Source organism: Rattus norvegicus, chromosome 13 (genome assembly GCF_036323735.1).
Source record: "Rattus norvegicus strain BN/NHsdMcwi chromosome 13, GRCr8, whole genome shotgun sequence".
NCBI classification, from domain to species: domain Eukaryota; kingdom Metazoa; phylum Chordata; class Mammalia; order Rodentia; family Muridae; genus Rattus; species Rattus norvegicus.
The window spans coordinates 107062209-107087950 of NC_086031.1; the positions used below are offsets into that span (position 1 = coordinate 107062209).

The 25742-nt window shown below is 40.4% G+C and overlaps 1 protein-coding gene across 7 annotated transcripts in view; it reads right to left on the reverse strand.

Moving 5' to 3' along the window:
• Syt14 (synaptotagmin 14) overlaps positions 1-25742 on the reverse strand; it is a 152377-nt gene that overhangs the window by 116703 nt on the left and 9932 nt on the right. Inside the window, exon 2 of one of the 7 annotated variants that reach the window (XM_039091521.2) lies at positions 22037-22991. The exons of the other annotated variants lie outside the window; for them this stretch is intronic. The gene's annotated coding sequence lies outside the window, so the exon portion shown is untranslated. The remainder of the gene's footprint in view (positions 1-22036; positions 22992-25742) is intronic. 7 annotated transcript variants of the gene reach the window in all.

Consider the following 25742-nt stretch of genomic DNA (forward strand, 5'->3'; position numbering starts at 1 on the left):
AAGATGTGGCATATTTGCACACTCAACTCAGGAGCTTACAATATTGACTTTCTCAAAAATATGTCATTTCTTTCCAAGAGAACATTCAAAATCCTCTTCTTGCTACTTTGGATTCTAGCACATTACACTGTAACTACAACCACTTTCTATGCCACAGAAACCAACGCTAGTCCTCCAAGCCATTGTGACTGTCAGGCAGTCCTAATTTTTGTCCTTCACTTCTGGTGCTTTTATTCTACTCACTGACTGAAAGACTTAGCTCTCCAAGTGTCCACATACAAGAGACTGCCTCAAATGTCCATGCTTAAGCCATAGTCGCACCTCAGCCTCTTACACAGCTAGAACCAGAGGTGTACAGCACCACTACTTTCAAATATTTTTTTAAGTAAACATGTTCTTCATTACACACTGTTCAGCCACAGAAAGGAAAGGAGGATGTAACCGGTCTTTGCTGCTCTGTGAGGTCTTCTTTCTCCCACCCTTCTAACCCCCTAACACTAGATAAAGGGGGGAAAAGGATAGAGAGGGAAGGGAAGGGAAGGGAAGGGAAGGGAAGGGAAGGGAAGGGAAGGGGAGGGGAGGGGAGGGGAAGGGAGGGGAGGGAAGGGGGTCCCTGAATAAAGTCAGGGGTCGGAAAGGGATTGGCGGCATTATTGTTAGACTACTTCTTTGAGGCAAGTTTAGTTTTACTGTCAAGATATCTAATTTCCTGCTGCTCCTGCTCCTCCTCTTCCTCCTCCTCCCCCTCCTGTTTCTTCTTTGTACATGAGTACTTAACAAACCCAAGACCACAACAACCAACAACCCACCCTGCCTCTCAGGGCCAAGCATTTATATATCCTCTGAAATTCCCCAGAATTCCAAACATCACACAATCTCAGAAACTATCTGCAGCTGGCAAAATTGCACCTCTGCTAGAGCACAAGGCAAATCATAGTCCGCTGCTGTGGACAATCTGAAGCAGTCCCATGCCAACACACCTGGGATTAAAACGAAAGAACATTCTTAAAATATCTTTGTGTTTTTTAGTAACTTTAGTCACTTTAGTAACCAAAATTCCAAAATTGTCACTATAAGAGAATAATACAATAAAGTCATTTTTACATAGTTTACATGGTTTTAATTTACATAAATTTACATAATTTTGGTAAAACTTAATAACATATTCTAAGACCCAAAATAGATACCTATAGGCACAGATGATATACGACAATATAACCAGACGTATATATACTGTGTTCTTTCATACACATGTACAGTAAGAGACTAGCAATAAGTAGCAGAAAACAAGTGTAACATTACCATAAATCTGAGGCAAGGTTCTATTGGACAGTGGGATCATCATTGAATAAAATAGGACAGATACTGCAAAACTGACCACAACCTGAGATCCAGACTACTGCAGCAGGTAGCATGGATACCCTGGATGTGATGGTTTGTCTTGGTTGTCAACTTGAATGCAACTGGAATGAACTACAATCCAAAAACAGAGAGCACACCTGTGAGACTCTTTTTGCTTGGTCTGAAGTGGGTAAATCCAGTTCTAGTCTGGACCTTTGAGGTGGGAAGATACATGTCTTTGATCCAGATCTTGAGGTGTGCAGATACAAGTCTTTAATCTGGATCCTGAAGCAGCAAGCCTGTAATCTGTGCTACACCTTCTGCTGCAAGCCTATGTAAGGTCATATAAGAAGAAAGCTTTTGCTCTTTGCCTGCTTGCTCTCACCTTGCATGCAAGTCCACTCCTTCACTGGCATTTGAGTCTACTTTGGGATTCCAGAATCTACTGAAAACCAGCTGAGAAATGCAGCCTTGTGGGAGCAAATTCTGGATTCTTGAACATTCCATTCATAGCCAGCCATTGTTGCATTAGCGGGATCAATAATAACAACAACAATAACAACAACAAGAACGACAACAATGACTCTAGAGAACCTTGACTAATACAGATTTGGTACCAGAAGTGGTTCTAGAGCAACAGAAGTATAAGGATAAATCTTTTAAATATCAGGAATAAGTTTTCCAATTCACTAGCACCTACAGATACTGAAACCTCTCCAGTTACTGGAGTCTCTCCTGGAAGCTCAGAGATCACTTAAAGCCTATGGTGTTAACTATTTTACTATTTAAGTATATAAATTATTTATTATTTAAGATATTTTATATCTTAGAAGATAAATGCTTTTAATTATCCTGATTCACCAGTTGTGGATGGTAACAGGTTTGGTAACTCTGTACATGAAACTTCTCACAGTTTATGAAAAAATGAGGAAAATGATGATGCTGGTTGGTTGCTCATCACATCTCTGGATAGATTGACAAGGGATAGGAATAAGCTCTGTGATAAAATTAACCAACTTTTTTGTATCTCAGAATATGGTGAAGAACAACAATGAACTTAGTGATAAAACTGACTGGCTTTAGATGCACATAAACAGTCTAAAGGTTTCTAAGTGTGCCCTAGAAGAGAATCTTCTCTTCAGCAGCCAAGGGTTCAAGTTGCAGGGGAATCAAACTGAAGCCCTCATTATAAGGTTAACTGAATTACAGAGAAAATCCAAGTCCCTGCCTCAGAGGGTATCGGCAGTCAAAATGGGGACTTTAATTAGTAAAGAATGGGACCCTGTACATGGGAATATAGGAAAACACCTGAAGTCCTTCCTCAAGCTAATGAGCATCACTAGCATCTCAAACTGAGCCAACGGGAAGCATCCATCCCCAGATCCCACCCTCATTCATGTCTATAAAGATCCTATCCACATGGAGTAAAGTACACCAGTTATTTCACTGAGAATCATCTGAGAGCGGCTGTTTTACTGAGCTGTAACACTTTGGGAAGAGTTTTCTCTCACAAAGCATTCATCAGTGGACCTTAAACCTGCCTGGCAGACCAGGCTCATGCCCTTGCTACTACCACAACCTCTGCCCACCTGTTGCCCATTGCAGCTGTCCTAAATCACACCTGCTGCTGGCATTGGCGCTGCCACAGCAGCAGGCAAGACCTGGGACTCTGGCCTACCTGCCCTGTGCGGGCTTCCCTTTTGAGAGCTGTAACACTTTGGCCATTTTGTTGTCTGATAAACCAGCAGTGACCTTTCCAAAGGAAATGCCAGACAAACAATACTGATGTTCCCCAGAACTCAACAAGTTCCCTCTAGACTTATAATCAGATTTAAGACAAAGCTGGCTTCTAGAGGGAAGATAGAAAAATTGGTCATGAGGAGGTGCGCTACACTTCTGAAGCATTTAATGAGTTTGCTAATTTATTCAAGCAGAAGTATGGGGATGTGTGGGAAGGTATTTTAAAACTGTGGGATAATGGTGCAAGGAACACAAAACTGAATCATTTTAAGTTTATTGATATGAGACCACTGAGTGGAAATTTAATATGGAAGTTCACACAGTTAAAAACAAAACAAAAAGGTGTAAAAGTTTGTGTGAATAGTTGCCTGAAGCCAACAGTCATGCCTAAACAGAGCTGAGTGAGAAGTGATATGATAAGGTGTCATATCACTACTCTTACTGATGAACAATTTGTAATTTTCTTATAAATATTTATTAATTGTTCATTTCCATAATTTGCCATTTAGTATTTTCTGATCTTATAATGGAAACTGCAGAAACTGAAAATAAAGGAGGACTACAGAGTTTTACATTAAATGTTGATCATTTAGTGAAAGGCATTCACTGGACTGCACAGAACATGAAATAGAGGTTGATTTCTTTGGCAAATCCAAAGACTAATGATCAGATTTTTCTCATACTAGATGTCATCTGTTCAGAGATCAGTAAGAGGTTTCATATAAACATACACTATCACTTAAATGAATTACTGAAGAAGGCTAGAAGGTTACCAACTTACTTCTCATACATTCAAACTTGTGGCTCTCACATTACTGGTGAATAACAGAACCAATCAGTATAAACCGTCTGTGACTGGTATGTGCAGGTCACATGCAGCTCATACCAGGAGACTGCAAGTCCTTAACCTTCCCCATAAAAGGTCAACAAGCTGAAGGGCCCAAGTGAGAACATCTCAGTCCCACTTGGGAGGGAGAAGAAAGCACCACAAGGGGAGAGGGAGGGAGGGACTTTGGAGGGAAAGGGGACAAGGGGTCAGGGAGAGGGGAACATGACCTGGTATTGGGTGGGGGAAAAGAACTGAAGACCTGAGGGCCAGCAGAAAGAATGGAAAATAGCCGACCTGGAGAGGTAGAAGGTTGGGAGGACCATCCAGAATGTACCAGAGAACTGGGAGGTGAGAGCCTCTCAGGACTCAAAGGGGGGAGGTGGGAGGGGTGACGCTAGATGAAATGCTCTAGAGTCAGGAGAGGAAACTTGTAGAGCCCTCCTCCAGTAGAAAGACAGGCATCAAGTGAGGGATGGGGTTGCTATCCCACAGTCAAAACTCTGACCCATAATTGTTCCTGTCTGAAAGCACTGCAGGGATGGAAATGGAGAAGAGTCTGAGAAAAAGAAGGTCCAGCAACAAGCCCAAATTGGCATCCAGGTCAGGGGGAGGCCCCAAGGCCTGCCACCATTACTGAGGCTATGGAGTGCTCACAAAAAGGGACCTATCATGACTGCTCTCTGAAAGACCCAACAAGCAGCTGAAAGAGTCAGATGCAGATATTTGCACCCAACCAATGAACAGAAGGTGCTGACCCTGTGGTTGAATTAGGGAAAAGCTGGAGGAAGCTGAGGAAGAGGGTGACCCTGTAAGAGGACCAGCAGTCTCAATTAACCTGGACCCCCGAGATCTCTCAAACACTGGATCACCAACCAGGCAGCATACTCCAGTTGATATGAGGCCCCCAACACATATAGAACAGAGGACTGCCTGGTCTGGGTTCAGTAAGAGAAGATGCACCTAATCCTCAAGAGACTGAATGCCCCAGAGACTTTAAAGGTATGATGGGGTAGTGAAAGACCCCCAGAGTTGGGAGACCCTCACTCAAGTCTCGGGATGACGAGACCCCCCAAGAACTCACACAAGACTGTCCTTGCTGTAATCACATGAGGTTTATCGATAGGAACCAGTGCACTGGGGTCAAGACTGTGTCCCACGCAGGGGCACAGGAGTTCGACCCCCAGTAGCTGGGAGAAGGGGTATTTAAAGGAAGAAGCCACAACCCAAGGGGGCGGGGATGGCGTCATTGGAAAATGTGGAGAATACCAGTGAAAAAAATCACAAGGAGAAGCTTCCTGTCTCTCAAGATTGTTTTTAAGATTGTAATCTAACTTTATGCTCAGCTAGTTCCTGGGAGAAGCTTTCTGTTATCTTTACTAGGTTGGGAATCAGTATCTAAAGGCCTTATCTTTAAGCCCTTTTATCTAGTTTCTGGGAGAGCAGGCTCAGGAAATGTGACCTTTTACCTACTAACGGGTAAAGAGCAGGGTCTGGGATTTGAGGTATTTAGGGCTTCTTAGGGGTGAGATAGCATTTCTAAACGTCTGACTTTTTGGCTATATTTTTTATTCTTTCAGTAGGTGGGGTGGGTAGTATGGGGACATCCTCATGGTGCGGGGTTGGAGGGAGGTATGGGATATGGAACAGTCAGAGAGTGGAACGGGAAGGGAATAAAATCTGTAGTGTAAAAACAAACAAACAAACAAACAAACAAACAAACAAGTAATGCTAACAATAAAACTGGTGTATTGGAATGCTTGAACTTGGGGTTGAGGATTTGGCCCAGTGGTAGAATGCTTGCCTAGCAAGCGCAAGGCCCTGGGTTCGGAAAAAAAAAGGGGAAGGAATGCTTGAACTTGCAGCCTTCCCCACAGGCACATGAAAGTGCTTGCTCTTTAGCATGGGCACTATTGAAAGCTGTGGAGCTTTGGGGAAGTGAGCTTGGTTCACAGCCGTAGGTGATACTGGACCCATCACCCCCACCCACTAATCTACTGCTGTATGAACAAGCTGCTGCTGTTCCACCAGCACAGACTAAGCAGTTTTGCTTTGCCTTCTCCAACATAGTAAATGAGAACTCCTGAAACCACGAGCTAAAATGAATCTTTCCTCTCTCAAACTATTAGGTTTTGGTTTTTGTCTTGCTTTGCTTCCCCATCACATTTGGTTTTGTTTTTTATACCAATGAGAAAAGTTACTCATAGAGAAAGTCGGTACTGAAGTAGGGTTATCACTGTGATTAACCCTAACCATGTGGTTTGCATGCCTCTGGAACTGGGTTGTTGAAGAACATTTAAGAATTTGGAGCTAAAGGTTAGACAAGCCCTAGAGTGCTATTACAGAGTTTAGTGGGTAATTCTACTGAATCTGAAAGGCCAGAATGCAAATATGTATGGGGACAGCAAAACTGTATTCTCATGGGGACAAAGAGTCTATGGAGAATTAGACTAGAGGCCATCCATGTCATAGTCCAACAAAGAATGTGGTTATGTTCTGCCTATGTTCCAGAACTGTGAATAAGAATTAATTTTAAAGTAGTGAACTAACCTATTTGATAGAGGAAATTTTAAGACAGCATAGTGTTCAGTTTGAAGCATGGTAAATGTTTGCTGCTTTTACCTAAGTTTATGGTAAGAACTGTAGAGAGCAAACTGTGGAACGGCAGTAATCGAGAAAACTGTGCACTCGAAAGCATTTAAAGTTGTGAACAAGGCAAATGCTGTGAAGGAAGTGATGGTGGTTACTAAGGGAATTACCATCACTGAGGAGAAACCAAGCACTTTGCTCTGGAACAATAAGGAAAGTGACCTGAAAGAAAGCCCCAGGAACTCCCTTAGGACTCAGAGGCATAAACATTCACACATCTGGAAAACTTTCATTCCACAGAAGAGCTGCAGAGAAAGCTCAAGATGCCTTTCAGAAAAAGGGCCACCCAAAGACACACTGTAAGGGTGTCAATATGTTCTGAGAAATCGCTGCAGCAATGGTCAAAGACGGCCCTGCTTCATTGCAAGTTGCCAGAAGGACTTGGCACGGTCTACTTTTGCAGTCCTGCAGACATAAGAATGAAGGGTCAACTGATGCATGCAACAAGGATTCAGGAAAATGTCTGTGAGTCCAGGCAGTGTGTATCAGGGTCAGAACTGCAAAGTGTAGCTGACACAGCAATGAAGGAAGGAAGCTGTGAAGGTGAATCCTGAGTTGCAGTAGAGAAGCCAGGATGTTCAAAATGCTAGAAATGTAGGACATTTGCTGAGAAAAGCTGCAGGCACTGAGTACAGGTGGCCCAAGAGAGAGGCCAGGTGTGCCACAAATGGAAGGGCCACAGAGGCCAGAGCTTCCAAAGTATGTTGGAAGCCAAATGATTCCACTGTGTATCTTAGATGCCAGGCATGGTGCTAAAGGAGTTGATGTTTACCCTGCTAGGTTTTGGCCTTATTAGTCCAATCTTTCCTCACTATCCCACTTCTCCTCTCTCTTGATATAGAATTGTTTATTCTATAGCACTGACTATTGGAAGTTGCAACTTTCTCTGATTTTACAGGGCTCACAATAAATGAAGAAATATACATTCTAACTTCTGACTACTTTATTTTATTTGGTCTTCATAGAAGTCATGTAAGATTGATATTAGATGGCATTAACAGTACTATGGTTTGGGTGCTAAATATCTGCCAAAGGTCTGTGTATTGCAGATTTGATACCTAGAATAACCCTGTTAGAAACTTTGAATTATGGGATTTGTGAAAGGTCCTTACATCACAGGGGAGAAGAGGCATGCTCTTACAAAGGACTATGGGACCTGCCGATCCGTCCTTTACTTTTGCTCTTATCAGATGTGTCACATTGCAAAATACTCTCTAGCCATCTGACCTCACCAGAAGTCAATGGAGGACTGGAGAGGTGGCTCAGTGGTTAAGAGAACTGACTGCTCTTCCAGAGGTTCTGAGTTCAAATCCCAGCAACCACGTGGTGGCTCACAACCATCTGTAATGAGATCTGATGCCCTCTTCTGGTGTATCTGAAGATAGCTACAGTGAACTTATATATAATAAATAAATAAATAAATAAATAAATAAATAAATAAATAAATAAATCTTAAAGATACAAGGTCATATTTCCATTGGGGTTGGGGATTTAGCTCAGTGGTAGAGCGCTTGCCTAGGAAGCGCAAGGCCCTGGGTTCGGTCCCAGCTCCGAAAAAAAAAAAGAACCAAAAAAAAAAAAAAAAAAAAGAAGTCAATGGAACCAGTCTGACTTTGACTCTGAACCTTCCAAACTGTAAGCTAACTAAAGCATTTGCCTTTGGAAAATTGGTTGACTCCAGCACTGACTTATTAAGTTGCCCAGCTTAGACGAAGTGAATTGGAAATTTAATCCATATACTCTTAATTCTAACTTCCATAACTTGCTCCCTTGTAAACAACAGAATGGAGGAAAGAAGGGTTGTTTCTTACTGTTTTTCTCTGGATGACTGGTAGTATAGCAAAAGTCAAGCTCAATCACTAAACACAACACTATCCTATGCCAGCACCCCAAAATTACAACATAGCTGCACTAAAAGCATTTGTACTGCAAATCTGACAACATGAGTTTAATCCCCAGGACCCACAGTGGCAAAAGTTGTCTTCTGACCTTCATATAGGTGCTATGGCATACACATACATTCTCTCTCACACAAATAATTTAATAAATGCTTTAAAACTAATATCAGTGTATAATTTCCAAATTATACACAGCCTGGAACAGGACCAGTTTCCAATTTCCATCTGCACCTGGAGCTGACCCTGTGCCACAGCTCTCTCTGCCGGGATCATGCTGGGAGAGAGCTGGTCTCCCAGGAGTGTGACACACAGTGAGTAGACTCAATCCACTGTCAGAGACAGCGAATGTAAGAAACTAAGCAACAGAAACCAAGGCCAATTGGCATCTTCAGAACCCAGTTCTCCCACCACAGCAAGTCCTGGTTACCCCAACACGCCAGAAAAGCAAGATTCTGATTTAAAATCTCATCTTATGATGATGATAGAAGACTCTAAGAAGGACATAAATAACACCCTTAAAGAAATACAGGAAAACAAAGGTAAACAAGTAGAAGCCCCTAAGGAGGAAACACAAAAATCCCTTAGAAAATTACAGAAAAACACAACCAAACAGATGAAGAAATTGAACAAAACCATCGAGGATCTAAAAATGGAAATAGAAACAATAAAGAAATCACAAAGGGAAACAACCCTGGAGATAGAAAACCTAGGAAAGAGATCAGGAGTCACAGATGCAAGCATCATCAACAGAATACAAGAGACAGAAGAGAGAATCTCAGGGGCAGAAGATACCATAGAAAACATTAACACAACAGTCAAAGAAAATGTAAAATGCAAAAATATCCTAACCCAAAACATCCAGGAAATACAGGACACAATGAGAAGACCAAACCTAAGGATAATAGGTATAGAAGAGTGCAAAAACTCTCAACTTAAAGGGCCAGTAAATATCTTCAAAAAAATATAGGGGTTGGGGATTTAGCTCAGTGGTAGAGCGCTTGCTTAGCAAGCGCAAGGCCCTGGGTTCGGTCCCCAGCTCCAAAAAAAAAAAAAAAAAAAAAAAAAGAAAGAAAAAGAAAAGAAAAGAAAAATATAGAATAAAACTTCCCTAACCTAAAGAAAGTGATGCCCATGAACATACAAGAAGTTCCATGAACATACAGAATTCCAAATAGATTGGACCAGAAAAGAAATTCCTCCCATCACATAATACTCAAAACACCAAATGTACTAAATACTAAATAAAGAAAGAATATTAAAAGCAGTAAGGGGAAAAGGTCAAGTAACATATAAAGGCATACCTATCACAATTATACCAGACGTCTCAACAGAGACTATGAAAGCTAGAAGATCGGAGGCAGATGTCATACGGACCCTAAAAGAACACAAATACCAGCCCAGGCTACTATATCCAACAAAACTCTCCATTACCATAGGTGGAAAAACAAAGATATTCTATGACAAAACCAAATTTACACAATATATTTGCACAGACACAGTCCTATAAAGGATAATAAATGGAAAACTCCAACATAAGGAGGGAAACAACACCACAGAAAAACAAAAAAGTAATCTTCTTGTAACAAACTCAGAAGAAGAGAGCCACACAAACATAATTCTATCTAAGTGATGGTTTACATATGTTTGGTCCAGGGCGTGGCACTATTAGAAGGTTTGGCCTGGTTGGAGGAAGTGTGTCACTGTTGGGGGTGGGCTTGGAGACCTTCCTCCTAGCTGATTGAGGATGCACAATCTGTTCCTGGTTTCTTTCGGGTGAAGATGTAGAACTCAGTTCCTCCTGTACTATGCCTGCTTGGATGCTGCTATGCTCCCACCTTGATGATAAAGGACTGAACCTCTCGATGTGTAAGCCAGCTCCAATTAAATGTTGTCTTTATGAAACCTATGTTGGTCATGGTGTCTGTTCACAGCAATAAGACCCTAACTAAGACAGAAGTTGGTACTAGGGACTGGGATATTGCTGTGATAGGCCTGACCATACTTTCATTTGGAAGAATGTGGATTTTGGAAATTTGCATTTGGAAAGCAGTAGAATGCTTTAAATGGAGCTTAATGGGCTATCTTACTAGGAATGCAGAAGTCTGAGAGTGATTTGAATTGTGCAGGCCTGGCCCAAGAGGTTTCAGAGAAGAATTTCAGTATGTGCTGTAAAGACCGTTTTGGTTTTTGTTTTTTTGGGTTTTTGTTTGTTTGTTTGTTTGTTTGTTTGTATTTTGTGGTATTTTGGTGAAGAATGTGGCTGCTTTTTGCCCTTGTCTGAAGAGTCTGCCAGAGGCTAAGGTGAAAAGACTCAAATTGCATTGACAAAGGAAGTCTCCAAAATGTCCATCATAGATTTTGTTGTCTGGTTAAGTCTCATGAAGAACGTTTTAATGAAAAAAGGGAACTTGAGAAAGGAAAAATACAAAACATATGTTTTGAGTATTAAAGGGGCACCCGGAAGTGAAATGGAGCTGAATCCTGTGTTCAAGAATATTAAATCGAATTAAGGGAGTAATGACCTCGAGGCAAGTTCCCACCCAGTAAGTTAACTCCAGGCAATTTGGTACAAACCTTTAATGCCAGGAGACAGGCATACAGATTTCTAAATTCAAGGTCAATCTACAAAGCAAGATCTAGGACAGCCAAGCTTACGCAGTGAAGGAGTTAGAAAAGAGGAAGCTGGTGATAATGTAATAGAACAAGGGGCCAGGTTCTAGCTCCCGCAAGCAGCAGAACTCAGCAGCTTCAGCCATGTATCTCTGGCCCCAGTTAAATGTTGTCTTTATGTAACTTATATTGGTCATGGTGTCTGTTCACAGCAATAAGACCCTAACTAAAACAACCTCTAACAACAAAAATAATAGGAAACAACAACCATTGGTCCCTAATATCTCTCAACATCAGTGAACTCAATTCCCCAATAAAAAGACATAGACTAACAGACTATGCAAACAGGACTCAGCATTTTGCTGCGTACAGGAAACGCACCTCAGTGACAAAGACAGACACTTCCTCAGAGTAAAAGGCTGGGAAAAAAATTTCCAAACAAATGGTCCCAAGAAACATGCTGGAGTAGCCATTCTAATATCAAATAAAACAGACTTTCAACCAAAAGATATCAAAAAAGATAAGGCAGGACACTTCATACTGGTCAAAGGAAAAATCCACCAAGATGAACTCTCAATTCTGAATGTCTATGCTCCAAATGGAAGGGCACCCGCATTCATAAAAGAAACTTTACTAAAAGTCAAATCACACATTGCACCTCACACAATAATAGTGGGAGACTTCAACATTCCGAAAACTCTTATCAGTGGACAGATCATGGAAACAGAAACTAAACAGAAACACAGAGAAACTAACAGAAGTTATGAACCAAATGGATTTAACAAATATCTAGAGAACATTTAATCCAAAAACAAAAGAATATACCTTCTTCTTAGCACCTCATGGTACCTTCTCCAAAACTGACCATATAATCAGTCACAAAACAGGCCTCAACATATACACAAAGATTGAAATAATCCCGTGCATCCTATCAGATCACCATGGACTAAGGCTGGTCTTCAATAACAACAAAAACGACAAAAAGCCCACATAGACATGGAAGCTGAACAGCACTCTACTCGATGATGACCTGGTCAAGGAATAAAGAAAGAAATCAAAGACTTTTTAGAATTTAATGATAATGAAGGCACAACATACCCAAACTTATGGGACAATGAAAGCTGTGCTAAGAGGAAAAATTCACAGCTCTGAGTGCCTCCAAAAAGAAACTGGGAAGAGCATACACTAGCAGCTTGACAGCACACCTGAAAGCTCTAGAACAAAAAGAAGCAAATAAACCCAGGAGGAGTGGATAGCAGCAAATAATCTAACCCAGGGCTGAAATCAACCAAGTAGAAAGAAAAAGAACTATACAAAGAATTAACAAAACCAGAAACTGGTTCTTTGAGAAAATCAACAAGATAGATAAACCCTTAGCTAGACTAACCAGAGAGCACAAAGACAGTATCCAAATTAATAAAATCAGAAATGAAAAAGAGAGACATAACAATAGAAACTGAGGAAATCCAAAAAAATTATCAGATACCAGGTACCAAAGTTAAATGAGGACCAGATAAACCATCTAAACACTTCCATAACCCCTAAAGAGATAGAAGTAGTCATTAAAAGTCTCACAACAACAACAACAACAAAAACAAAAAAAAAAACAAAACAAAACAAAAAAACAGGAACAGATAGGTTTAGTGCAGAATTCTATCAGACCTTCAAAGAAGACCTAATACCAATACTCTTCAAACTATTCTACAAATAGAAACAGAAAGAACACTACCCAATTTGTTCTATGAAGCCACAATTACACGCATACCTAAAACACACAAAGATCCAACAAAGAAAGAGAACTTCAGACCAATTTCCCTTATCAAATACCAAATATCAAAAAGTACTCAATAAAATTCTTGTAAACTGAATCCAAGGACACATCAAAATGATAATCCATTATGGTTAAGTAGGCTTTATTCCAGGGATGCAAGGATGGTTCAATATACAGAAATCCAACAACCTAATCCACTATATAAACAAACTCAAAGGAAAAAAAAAAAAAAAAAAACATGATCATCTCATTAGATGCTGAGAAATCATTTGAAAAAAATTCAACACCCCTTCATGTTAAAAGTCTTGGAAGAAAGGAATTCAAGGCCCATACCTAAATATCATAAAAGCAATATATAGCAAACTAGTATCCAACATCAAGCTAAATAGAGAGAAACTTAAAGCAATCCCACTACAATCAGGGACTAGACAAGGCTGCCCACTCTCTCCCTACTTATTCAATATAGTACTTGAAGTCTTAGCCAGAGCAATTAGACAACAAAAAAAGAGGTCAAAGGGATACAAATTCGAAAAGAAGAAGTCAAAATAATACTATTTGCAGATGATATGAAAGTATACTTAAGTGACTCCAAAAATTTCACCAGAGAACTCCTAAAATTAATAAACAACTTCGACAAAGTGGCTGGATATTAAATTAACATAAGCAAATCAGTAGCCTTCCTCTACTCAAAGGATAAACAGGCTGAGAAAGAAGTTAGGGAAACAACACCCTTTACAATAGTCACAATAATATAAAATACCTCGACGTGACTCTAACCAAGCAAGTGAAAAATCTGTATGACAAGAACTTTAAGTATCTGAAGAAAGAAATTGAAGATCTCAGAAGAAAGATCTCCCATGCTCATGGATTATTGGCAGGATTAATATTGTAAAATGGCCATCTTGCCAAAAGCAATCTACAGATTCAATGCAATCCCCATCAAAATCCCAAGTCAATTTTTCACAGATTTAGAAAGAACAATTTGCAAATTCATTTGGAATAACAAAAAAAAAAAACAAAAACAAAAACAAAAAAACAGGATAGTGAAAACTATCCTCAACAATAAAAGAACTTCTTAGGGAATCACTATAGCTGAATTCAAGCTGTATTTCAGGGCATTAGTGATAAAAAACTATATGGTATTGGTACAGAGACAGGCAGGTAGATTAGTGGAATAGAATTGAAGACCCAGAAATGAACCCACACACCTGTGGTCACTTGATTTTTGACAAAGAAGCTAAAACTATCCAGTGGACAAAAGACAGCATTTTTAACAAATGGTGCTGGTTCAACTGGCACTCAGCATGTAGAAGAATGCAAATTGATCCATTCTTATTGCCTTGTACAAAGATCAAGCCCAAGTAGATCTTGGACCTCCACATAAAACCAGATACACTGAAACTAATAGAAGAGAAAGTGGGGAACAGGGGAAAATTTCCTGAACAGCACACCAATGGCTTATGCTCTAAGATCAAGAACGGACAAATGGGACCTCATAAAATTGCAATGCTTCTTCTGTAAGGCAAAGGACACTGTCAATAGGACAAAATGTCAACCAACAGATTGGAAAAAGATCTTTACCAATCCTACATCTGACGGATGGCTAATATCCAATACATACAAAGAACTCAAGAAGTTAGACTCCAGAGAAATAACTCTTTTAAGAAATGGGATACAGAGCTACACAAAGAATTCTTAACTGAGGAATATCAAATGGCTGAGAAGTACCTAAAGAAATGTTCCACATCCTTAATCATCAGAGAAATGCAAATCAAAACAACCCTGAGATTCCACCTCACACCAGTCACAATGGCTAAGATCAAAAAAAACTCAGGTCACCAGAGGCTGGCAAGGATGTGGAGAAAGAGGAACACTCCTCCATTGTTGGTGGGAGTGTAAGCTGGTACAACCACTCTGAAAATCAGTCTGGCAGTTCCTCAGAAAATTGGACATAGTACTACCTGAGGACCCAGCTATACCTGTCCTGGGCATATACCCAAAAGATGCTCCAATGTATAACAAGGACACATGCTCCACTATGTTCATAGCAGTCTTATTTATAATACCCATAAGCTGGAAACAACCCAGATGTCTTTCAACAGAGGAATGGATACAGAAAATGTGGTACATTTACACAATGGAGTACTACTCAGCTATTAAAAACAATGACTTCATGAAATTCATAGGCAAATGGATAGACTTGAAAATATCATCCCGAGTGAAGTAACCCAGTCACAAAAGAACACACATGGTATGTACTCACTGATAAGGGACTATTAGCCCAAAATCTCAGAATACCCAAGATTCAATTCACAAACCAAATGAAGCTCAAGAAGAAGGAAGACAGACTGTGGATGCTCCAGACCTTCTTAGAATGGGGACCAAAAATACTCACAGGAGGAAATATGGGTGTCATTTGAGAGGCTCTGCCAGAGCTTGACAAATACAGAGATAGATGCTCCCAGCCAACCATTGAACTGAGAGCATGGGTTCCCCAATGGGGGAGTTAGAGAAAGAACTGAAGGAGCTGAAGGGGTTTGTAACCCCATAAGAAGAACAACAATATCAACCAACCAGATCCCCCAGAGCTCCCAGGAACTAAACCACCATCCCAAGAAAACACAGGGATGGACCTATGGCTCTATCTGCATATGTAGCAGAGGATGGCCTTGTCGAGGATCAATGGGAGGGGAGACTCTTGGTCCTGTTAAGGCTCGATGCCCCAGTGTAGGGGAATGTCAGGGTGTGGATGTGGGAGGGAATGGAAGGTGGGTGGGGGAGCACCCTCATAGAAGCAGGGTGGGGTGGTAGGGTGGGATAGTGGGTTTCTGGAGGGGAAACCGGGAAAGGGAATAACATTTAAAATGTAAATTAAAAATCCAATAAAAGAAAAAAATTTTAAATATGAAAGTGAAATTGAAAATATGAAGACTTATTCTCTACATTTTCAGAAACTTACCTAATTTTCCCTAAAACAGAGATAGCTAAGAATAGCACCAAAAAAAGAAAGAACACAGGATGTCCCTGAGGGGCAGAAGACATAGAGGATCTGTCTACTTAGCTGAGAAAAGAAGCTAAGGATAGAGATGGTGAAGATGAAACCCTAACTGGATTCCTATGCATAAGAAACAGCCATTAGTTTATTGAGAAAAGAACAAAGCACAGAAATGCACTTATGGCTACACGCCTGGACAAGCAACACTTGGCTCATCCCCTTCTGCAGCTCTAATGAGGACAGCTGCTGTGTCCAAACTCCCTTCACCTCTATGCCTAGCACTCTTGTACCTGCTTATCCCAATGCAGTTGTGTAGAACAGATCCTTTATCAGTGGTTGCTCTTGGGTAGACGTCCACACTCACAGTGAAGTGTTAACTGAAGAAATATTTTAGTTATTTATGTCCATATTTAAGAGAAACTGCAGAGACTACTCAGACTTAAAGAGTAAGCCATGGTGGATCGGGGTTCTATTCCCAGCATTCTTGTTTACAGGGTAAGTTCCAAGCTGGCCAGTGCTAAATAGAGAAATCCTGACTGAGCAAAACAAACCAAGAAAAAGACCACCTAGATAAGTTAAGAGCAACATGAAAGAACCACCACAGTTGGTGTTGTGAAGTAACATAGTACAGAGTTCTTGCTTAGTGCTAAGCTCTGGGTTCGATCCCTATAACACAGCAACAGTATTGAAAAGCCAGGTGACCAACCTAAGGCCATTCAATCCTAATCCAGGTAGAATTGATTAGAAAGCTTATCAGTCTCATCATTTTCAAGCAGGATCAGAAGTTTATCCTCAGTGGCTTAAACAAATGACTTCTCTCTAATGAAAAAAGACAGCAGATAATAAATCTATAGACTTAGTTATGCAGGTGCAGTGGTTTGAATGACAATGTTCCCCACAGTCTCAGGCGTTAGAACACTTGGTCCTTAATTGATGGCTCTGTTTGGGTAGGAGTAGGAGGTGTGGCCTTGCTGGAGGTTGTATGTCTCTGGGAGGGCTTTGAAAGTTCAGGGTCTGTCCCTTCCAGTTTGTTCCCTTCTTTGTTCTGGTAGTAAAGCATGTAAGTCTCAGGTTTCCCTTCCTACCTCCATGCCTGCTACTTGCTGCCCTGCCTCCACTCCTCCATCCTGGACTCTTGTCCCTCTGGAACCTAAGACAAAGTAGACTCCCTCTCTCTTCCTTAAGTTTCCTTTCATCAGGGTGCTTCTGTCACAGCAACAGCAAAGTTCTAAGTCTTCGTGCTTTCTTTCGTCTTTGACAAGGTATCACAGTGTAACTTAGACTGCCCTCAAATTTGCAGAAATTTTCTTGCCTCAGTCTCCCAAGTAAAGGGATTACAGGCAAAGGCCATCCTGCAAAAGGATTTTTTAAAAAATATTTAGCAGTGCTCGTTTTGCTTTGTGCTTCCCATTGAGTCATACCCTGTGATTGTTTGTTTGTTTGTTTGTTTGTTTTGTGGTACTAGAAATCAAAGCCAGGCACTCGTGCATGCTAGACAAGTATGCTAACACTAAGCTAAACTCTCAATCCCCAGAAGTTTTTGAAGGCAGCAGGTTCGAGACAGGGTTTCTCTGTGTGGCACTGGCTATCCTGGAACTCACTCTGTAGATCAAGCTGGCCTTGAACATAGAGCTTCAGCCTCCCAAGTACTGGTATAAAAGGTGGGAGCCACCATACTCAGCTCTATCCCATTTTTATTTTTAAAGTTAAAAGAGAATTTTTTGTGAGTTCTCCAATGATATCTTGTCTTAGTCACCATTCTATTGCTGTGAAGAGGCGCCATGACTGCTGCAACTCAGAAAGCATTTTATTGGAGGCTTCTTACCTGTTCAGAGGATTAGTCCATGATCTCACCGTGGGGAACATGGTGCTGAAGCACTAGCTGAGAACTACATCTTGGTCCACAGGCAGCAGAGAGACTGAACCTAGCATAGACTTTTTGAACCTCAAAGTCCACCCCCAGGGACACACTTCCTCCAACAAGGCCACACCTCCTAATCCTTCTCAAACAGTGCTACTTCCTGACGACTAAGCTTTCAAACATATGAGCCTACAGAGCCATTCTAACTCAAACCACCACATCTTCTATTCTCCAACAGCTACAAAGATCTTTTGTTTTCTACAGTTTCTGAAAAGACTCGTTCACACTGGGATACATGCAGCTATATAATGTATACCAAGCAAACTGCAGGTTACATAAAGACGGACTTGGTAAACAAAAGGAACTAACAGAACAGGTCCATAGGGAGTCCTGTGCCCAAAAACTAGAATAAGACTCAAAAGTATAGAGAGGAACATACAAGACAAAACTGATACTACATAAAAGGCACTTTTCAAAATGTGTATTAGAATGTGCACACGTGTGCAAAACTCATAACACATCAAACACAGTTAGAGAAAACTGTGAACACAACTACTGTGAGGAGATCTTCAGCTACATGCCAGGCTGTACGTCCCACCAAACGTACTCACAGGAGAAAAGCCCTAGCAATGTAATGAATGTAGTAAAAATCTGTCTTCAGGGTGCCCTCACTGCAAATAGTTCACACAGGAAAGAAACACTGTGAACGCAATGACTGTTAAGCCTTTACAAGGAATCAAATCTTAGCAAGTGTCAAGGAACTCGTAGGAAAGGAACCTTATGCTTGTAACGAATGTAAGAAAATCTTTGATATGAGGTCACTCCTCAAAAAATAGCAGTGACCTCATCTGTGAGAAAAAGACCTGTTTTCTATTCCAAAATCCACTCTCTGAGGAAAACACTTCATTTTCCTTTATGATAGGTGGCACAAAATAACAACCCCAGACCACCTTGCTGAAAGGCTGTGCCATAAACAAAAGAAGAAATTGCAAAGAAAATAGAAGATAACAAGGGACACCGGTTAGATCTAAAACTGTTGTCATAAAAATCAGTACATCATGAATTCTCATTCATTCTCTCTCCCTCTGCCTCTCCCTCTCCTACTCCCTCTCTCCTTCTCTCCCTCCCTCTCCCTCTCTCCGTCTCCCTCTCCCTCTCTCTTCCTTCCCCCATCAAGACAGCTTTAAGCAATGGTTCTCAACCTGTGGGTTGTGACCCCTTCAAAAATACTTGCATTGTGATTCATAACAGTAGCAAAATTACAGATAGGAAGTAGCAACAAAAATATGCTTACAGTTGGGGTCACTAACATAAGGAACTGCATTAAGAAGGTTGAGAACCACTGGCTAAAGGGTTACTGGGATCTGTTTCTTCAGTTACTCTTAAAAAGGCCTTCCAATTCACATCTCATCAGATTTTATTGTTATTTTTAATTTTTTTTTTCAGACCGGTTCCTATATATATCCCTAGATGTCCTGGAACTTGCTCTGTAGACTAGGCTGACCCCAAAATCACAGAGATCTGCCTGCCTCTGCCTCCAGGCTGCTGAAATAAGTGTATGCCACCATACCTGGCTCAGACTTTATGGCTACTTTTAAAGGCTGTGTATATTTTATGGCTTCTAAGTCCTATTCTTTTTTCACTGTTCTGCTGTAGCAGACAGTGCTATAATGATCATGTTTAGGAATAAAAACTTGATTTCTGTTGTGTAATTTTCTTACAAGAAAATCTTTAAAGAAGCAAATTTTAGTCAAAATCAGAAAATTTTCCAACCCCTCCCCACCATAAAACAAAGTATATCAAAATCCTTATTACATATTTCACAGAACCCTTAAATTCACACTGAAGTCACATCTTAAGTTACTCAACTACCACTAGTACAGGAAACATACCACATAAAATGACGACCAGTTGGCATTTTGTGTTAAGGTGGTCTGCTATAAACAGTAGAATACAACCTGGTGTGCCTCCAGGCTCACTGGCTTCCTAACATTCTCCCAGCATGCTATGAAAGAGATGTAGCCATTCAACTGAATTACTGAGGGCAAAAGACTATTACGGGCCCTGCCTCCAGCTGGCCCGTAAAAGCCTCAGAGAAACAACCTCTTTCCCTTTCCTTCCTCCACAGTGCCTGTTTGACAGGAACATGGTAGCCCCCAGAGCCACAGATGCCAAGTGCCTAGACTTGCACTACCACAGAAGCAGTGCCCTGTGGTCATCACAAACAGCTGGCTTGAATTTCTCAGAAGAAACCTCTCTGCTGCTTGAGTCTCTGCGGTTTGCTGAGTACAGCAGCTAACTATACATCTAGTAAGATGACCAGTTCCTAGTGTTCTTGTTTAAATTAGAAATGCATCTTCATAAGCCCACAGATTTGAGCACTGGCTCTCACTTGGTAACTGTTAGGACATGAGCCTTGCTGAAGGAAGTGTGTCTTGGAGTGGGACTTGGGAGACAGACAGCCTCCCTCTCTCCTACTTCTCTTAACTTCCTAATCCTGCTGCCCTGTTCTCCCCACCATTATGGACATCTTGCCCTCTGAAACTGTGAGTCAAAAGATATTTTATCAGAGCAAGCAAAAACAACCAAACACTTAGGGAAGCAAAACAACCTACTTAGGAAAGGATACATGCTACTGACGAGGAATAAGGTGGAGAGGAAGAAATCTGAATGACAAAAATCAACATAGATTCTAAGCTCCGGTGAGTATGGAGTTGAGCTAGAACCTGGATATGGATAGGAAAGAAAAGGTATTTTAAGAGAAATGAGGTTGTACAAAAATATAATTGAAGTGTAAACAGTTTTATTACAAAAACTATTAGTCAAAAAAATATAACTTCTGAAACTTAACCAAAACTGAAATTTAACTATACTAGGGCAAAGAAATGTATAGGAAGATGATTTCATCTTATTATTATTTCATCATTACTAAACTGTTATGATCTTGTTAATAGTTCTGTTTTTTGCTTTCTCAGTCATTTATAGGCATTAGTTAGTTTATGCATTAATATATATTAGCTAGTTTAGAACTCACAAACCAGATGAGAAAGACAATACTGCTATCCCAATCTACATTCAGATGAGAACCGTGTCGTAGAAGCAGCCAGCCAACATGCTGAGTTCACCCAGCTAAGAAGAAGCAAAAAGCATTATGGAAACCCATTCCAAAGCCACTCATGAAATCACCTCCCACAGCCAAGGCACAGATGTCTAAACATTTAAAAATCAAAGGAACAGAAGAGAAACCTTAGGATATGAAAGCGGGCAGGAAAAAAAAAGACGGCTAACAGACTTAATTTTGTTTCTCAGTTTGGATTTCCTGTAGCTACGGACCTAACACAAACTAACCCTCATAAGGCTCCTGACAAAGGGAACGCTTTCAGATGAAATTAAATCACCACTTCAGTTGTGGCTCACGGAACATATTATACCTTGTTTACTCTGTCAAAACCTCAAGACATAAAAACTATTATAAGCAATAGAGAAGAAATATTTCTATAAGAAAATATGCTTTTGTTAAAGTCATTGACAAATTAAATTATCCCTAATGCAACCATTAATTGTCTTTTTAAATTAAATTCACTAAGGCAATCAACTACTGTCTTCACAGTCAGACTGTACACTAACGTGCTTTCATTTCCAGGTGAGTTACAGGCACGTCTGCACTGGGCCATCTCTGCCTTCGACACTACTCAACTTAAGAGTGACCTCTACTGGCATTCTGGCTCACCCCCAATTTCCCATAATTTCCAGATTTTGATATCCAAATGCCTTTCTGACATCATCATTCAAAGTTTAGTGAGCACCTATTAGTCAACATGTCCAGAATGTAACAAGTGACTTCTGTACCCCACTAACATCATTCTATTCTACTGTTTTCACAGCAATTACAGATATTTTGAATTTGTTTATTGTCTATATCCGTTAGTCCAAGCATTATAAGCCACAGGTGAGAGCATTTGTCATTTATTAACCACAAAGTTCCCAGCACTCAGAACAGTGCCCACAATCACACAAATGGTAAAATATTAAATACACACACACACACACACACACACACACACACACGCACACTGAACTTGGTAGGAAATGCCTATAAACCTAACGCTATGGAGGTGGAAACAAGCAAAATCGCCAGGGCATGCTGCCCAGCCAGCTTAGACAAATCAGCAAGCTCCATGTTCAGTAAGAAATCTTGTTTCAAAGAGTAAAGCAGAGGGTAATACCAGAAAATACTTAACATGGACCTCTGACCTCCACAATTACCTGCACACACATGTGCACACAGAATACACAAGAGAGGAGAGAGGATGGATAGAGAAAGAAAAAGAAAGCCCAAACTTACAATAGAGTCTTACTGTAAGAGGGATAGAAGGGCTCACATTTTGCACGTATAGCAGCAGACAGCATTACTAAACAGCCTTTGTCTTCATTTCTCAGCCTCCTGTGTTTATCCCACCTCAGAATAGGGTGGAGCTGAGGTGTTCTCTGCACTTGGGATAAAGCAGAGAGAACACCACACAGCTCACAGCTACACTACAAAATAGACGCACTTTGTCTTTGGTGTCTATAAATAGCCTGCCCTTGGCATCTCAGACCTGCCTATTCTGGACACTGTCCTAGATTGTCCCATGCTTCTCGCCACCCTCCCATCCTCGTCTATAACATGCCTTTTGTTCTAGGTCTCACGCTCAGGTCCATAATTCTCATTTCCCACAATGGAAGCAAAATAATCTGATACACTATGGTGATATGTTTAGATAACAAGGCTAGAAGACCTTTCTCATTCAATATATTTCAAAGATTATATAGACCCCAATTTAGTAAGTATTAAAGGATGAGAAGCTATAGAGCAGTAGGCAGACATTTCTGAAGCAGTAGGTTCTTCTGGTATCTTTCAGATCACTGATATACTTTGTAAACAAAGCTCAGACACTGCATTCTCCTAAGAAAAATGAAAATCCAAATGACACTGAACTGTATTTTCCTAACACTAGATTAACAGAGGCAATAAGAACAAAAATATCTAAAAGACAATGTTGACATTCATGTATTTCTGGTGGGAATGCAAAAGGGTATTGTATGGCTAATGTTCATTGACAACTAGGAATCACTTAGGATGTAAGACTCCAGACACAATTTGAGGATTATTTGCTTTAGTTTATTTTGAGGTTAAAAATAGTTTATTATAGATTGATGGGTGGGAACTTAAGAGAAAGCAAGCAAACAGGCTCCTTTGTGACAGGAATGGATCCGAGAGGTAGGGTACCCGGATTATTTCAGTCAGCCTCTGGACAGATCTGTAAGAGATTAGGTTAACTAATGTAAAAGGACCCACACTGATATTGGACATCATTTCCCAAACTTAGGTCCTGGACTGCATAAGAAGGAGAAAGCCAGCTGGCACATTAGTCATCTCCTGCTTTCTGATAGCACATGCACTGTAACCAGATGTTTCAAGCTCCTGCCTCCATGACTTCCCAGCCACAATGGACTATACATGGAACTGTGAATCAGAATTAGCCCTTTTCCCCTCAAGCTGCTTTCTCAAGACTATTTTATCACCATAACAAAAATAAAACAAGTATGATATTCAAGGCAAGAAATTTTGCAATTTCTTTTTTTTTTTTTGTTTTTGTTTTTTGGTTCTTTTTTTCGGAGCTGGGGACCGAACCCAGGGCCTTGCGCTTCCTAGGCAAGCGCTCTACCACTGAGCTAAATCCCCAACCCCTGCAATTTCTAACATGTATACAATCAAGACCTTTTCATCTTAAAAGCTGTATTCCTCTTCAGAGTGTCCCTACTCGTGGGTCTCCAGGAGTAAGTTCTCACATACATTTGAATGCAGATACTTAATACCTCTGAGCTGATAATGTGTAGAAAACACTCTGGACTTGAAATCTGCTTTGTGGACCACGTAAGGCACCTTGATTTTTCCCCAAATACAATGGAAATCCACAGAATTCTACATATCATAGTGATATGGCTAATTTACACTTTTAAAAATAACTAATGCTTACTATAAGAAGGTAAGCATTTAAGTAAGAAAAAACTCAAAAACTAGTGTTCTAAACAAAAGGAAATATTCAAGGTTTCAATGACAGCATTAAAACAGAGAAAAAAGATGGATTCAAAATACACTACAAGGACAACTGACAACTACATATTATAAGTAGGAGAGAGGAGACTAATAGAAATATAGGATGATTCTTAAGTTCCTTTCAGCAACTAGGTGAACAGGGATACTTATTAGCCGAGTCAAATCGGCTCACTGGAAGGTGAAGATCACTTAAGAAATTACAACATGTCTTTAAGATGAATCAGTCTAGTATTCTACAAGCATTCAAATACAAAGACTGAGATGGGAGATAAAAGAGCAAGGACTTAAAGGCCATCCACACTGGCTTTATTCAAGGAACATTCGAAACAGGAAAACTAGATAAAAACCAATAGAAGGGAAAGGTGGTGAGGTCAATCAGTCACGGGCTACACACCCTCAGATACTCTATTCTGCAGACAGACAGAGTAGCCAGCAAAAGACAGAATGCACACATGAGAAGAAAACTCAGGGTTGAGCAGGGCATGGTGGCACATTCCTAAATCCCAGCACTAAAAGGTGGAGGTAGAAATTTTAGAAATTTAAGGGCAACACCAGACATCCAGTAAGCTGAAGGCCAGTGTGGGATATATAGCACCTGCCACAAAAAACAAAAGGTGAGGGTTGATTTCGTAAGAATAACTGGCACTAATTACAATGCTTCTCCTTTATATAACCTGCATATGTTTATGTAAGTCTACCTTAAAATAAAGAATTGTTAGCCTTCAGTCTTAAATGTTTAAACAGTTATGACAGATTTAGAATAGGGTACTATTGAATGCGAGGAAATCGATATAGATCTAAATATTTTTCAAGAAGTAACTACAGTGTGAATAATTGTTTTAAATGTTCACTGAGCTAAGAATGTACCTCAGCAGTAGGGTGCTTGCTTAACATACATGAAGCCATAGGTTCAATCCCCGGCAATCCATAAAATCAGGCATAGCACCAACACACACCTGTAATCCTAACTCCTGGCCAGTGGAGGTAGATCAGGAGTTCAGAATCCTCTTTCACTACATAGTACGTTCAAGGCCACCCTGAGCTACCTGAGACCTTTTTCAAAGTAAATAAGCACAGAATGAAGACTGCACAGAACAAAGAGAAGGGGAAGGCTAGTTTTATACAGAGGGACGTGAGCAAGACTCTACACACTATCCTAGCTAAGAGGAAAACCATTTAGCAAGTTAAGCGGTCTGTTAAGATCACCAGCTATCCTGATAGCCTTTCCCTAGTGTTCCTACAGGGCCCGCTATGCTCCACTCACTTCCTCCTGGCTGTCTCTAGTCTTGTCTTCAATCCTTCTTTATCTGACTACTGCTTCAGCTGCTTTTGATGCCAACTGAATTGCTTCTTAGCCTTTGGGCTATGATCAAGTGTGATTCCAAATGATCTGTATAGCATCTTTTGCTGCCCCATCAAATAAGAAGGTTTCAAATTTTTTAATGGGATAACATCCATAAAATTAATTAAAACTCTCAATAGGATCACGATAATTTAATACACAAAAATAAAATATAACCCAAGAATAAAACTATTTACATAAAAATGTACAATTTTGCTCTTCCAATTTTTAGGAAGATGCACAAGTCAAAAAAAAGAAAAAAGAAAAAAGAAAACAAAACTGACTTCAGTTTCTGCCTTTCCAGTACCAGAGGAAAGACACAATAACCTACATGTTAATAAGGAAGACTGTCTTTAAATGACAGCAACATAGGCAGTTAGCAATAACCACATCACTGATAATCACATGTATTCACTCAAGAAGGTTTTTAAAAAAAACTGTTTTCAATTCCAAAGCAGCTAAGGATTTTCCAGAGCTGTCAAGAGTGAAACTGACTGACATTTCGTTGGCATGTCAGTCATGTCATGTGTCGCAGACACTGTTCCAACCTCCTCAAGGTGAAAGGTCAGGATGGGCTTTGGGCTTCTGGACAAACTCAGGAGGGCCAGC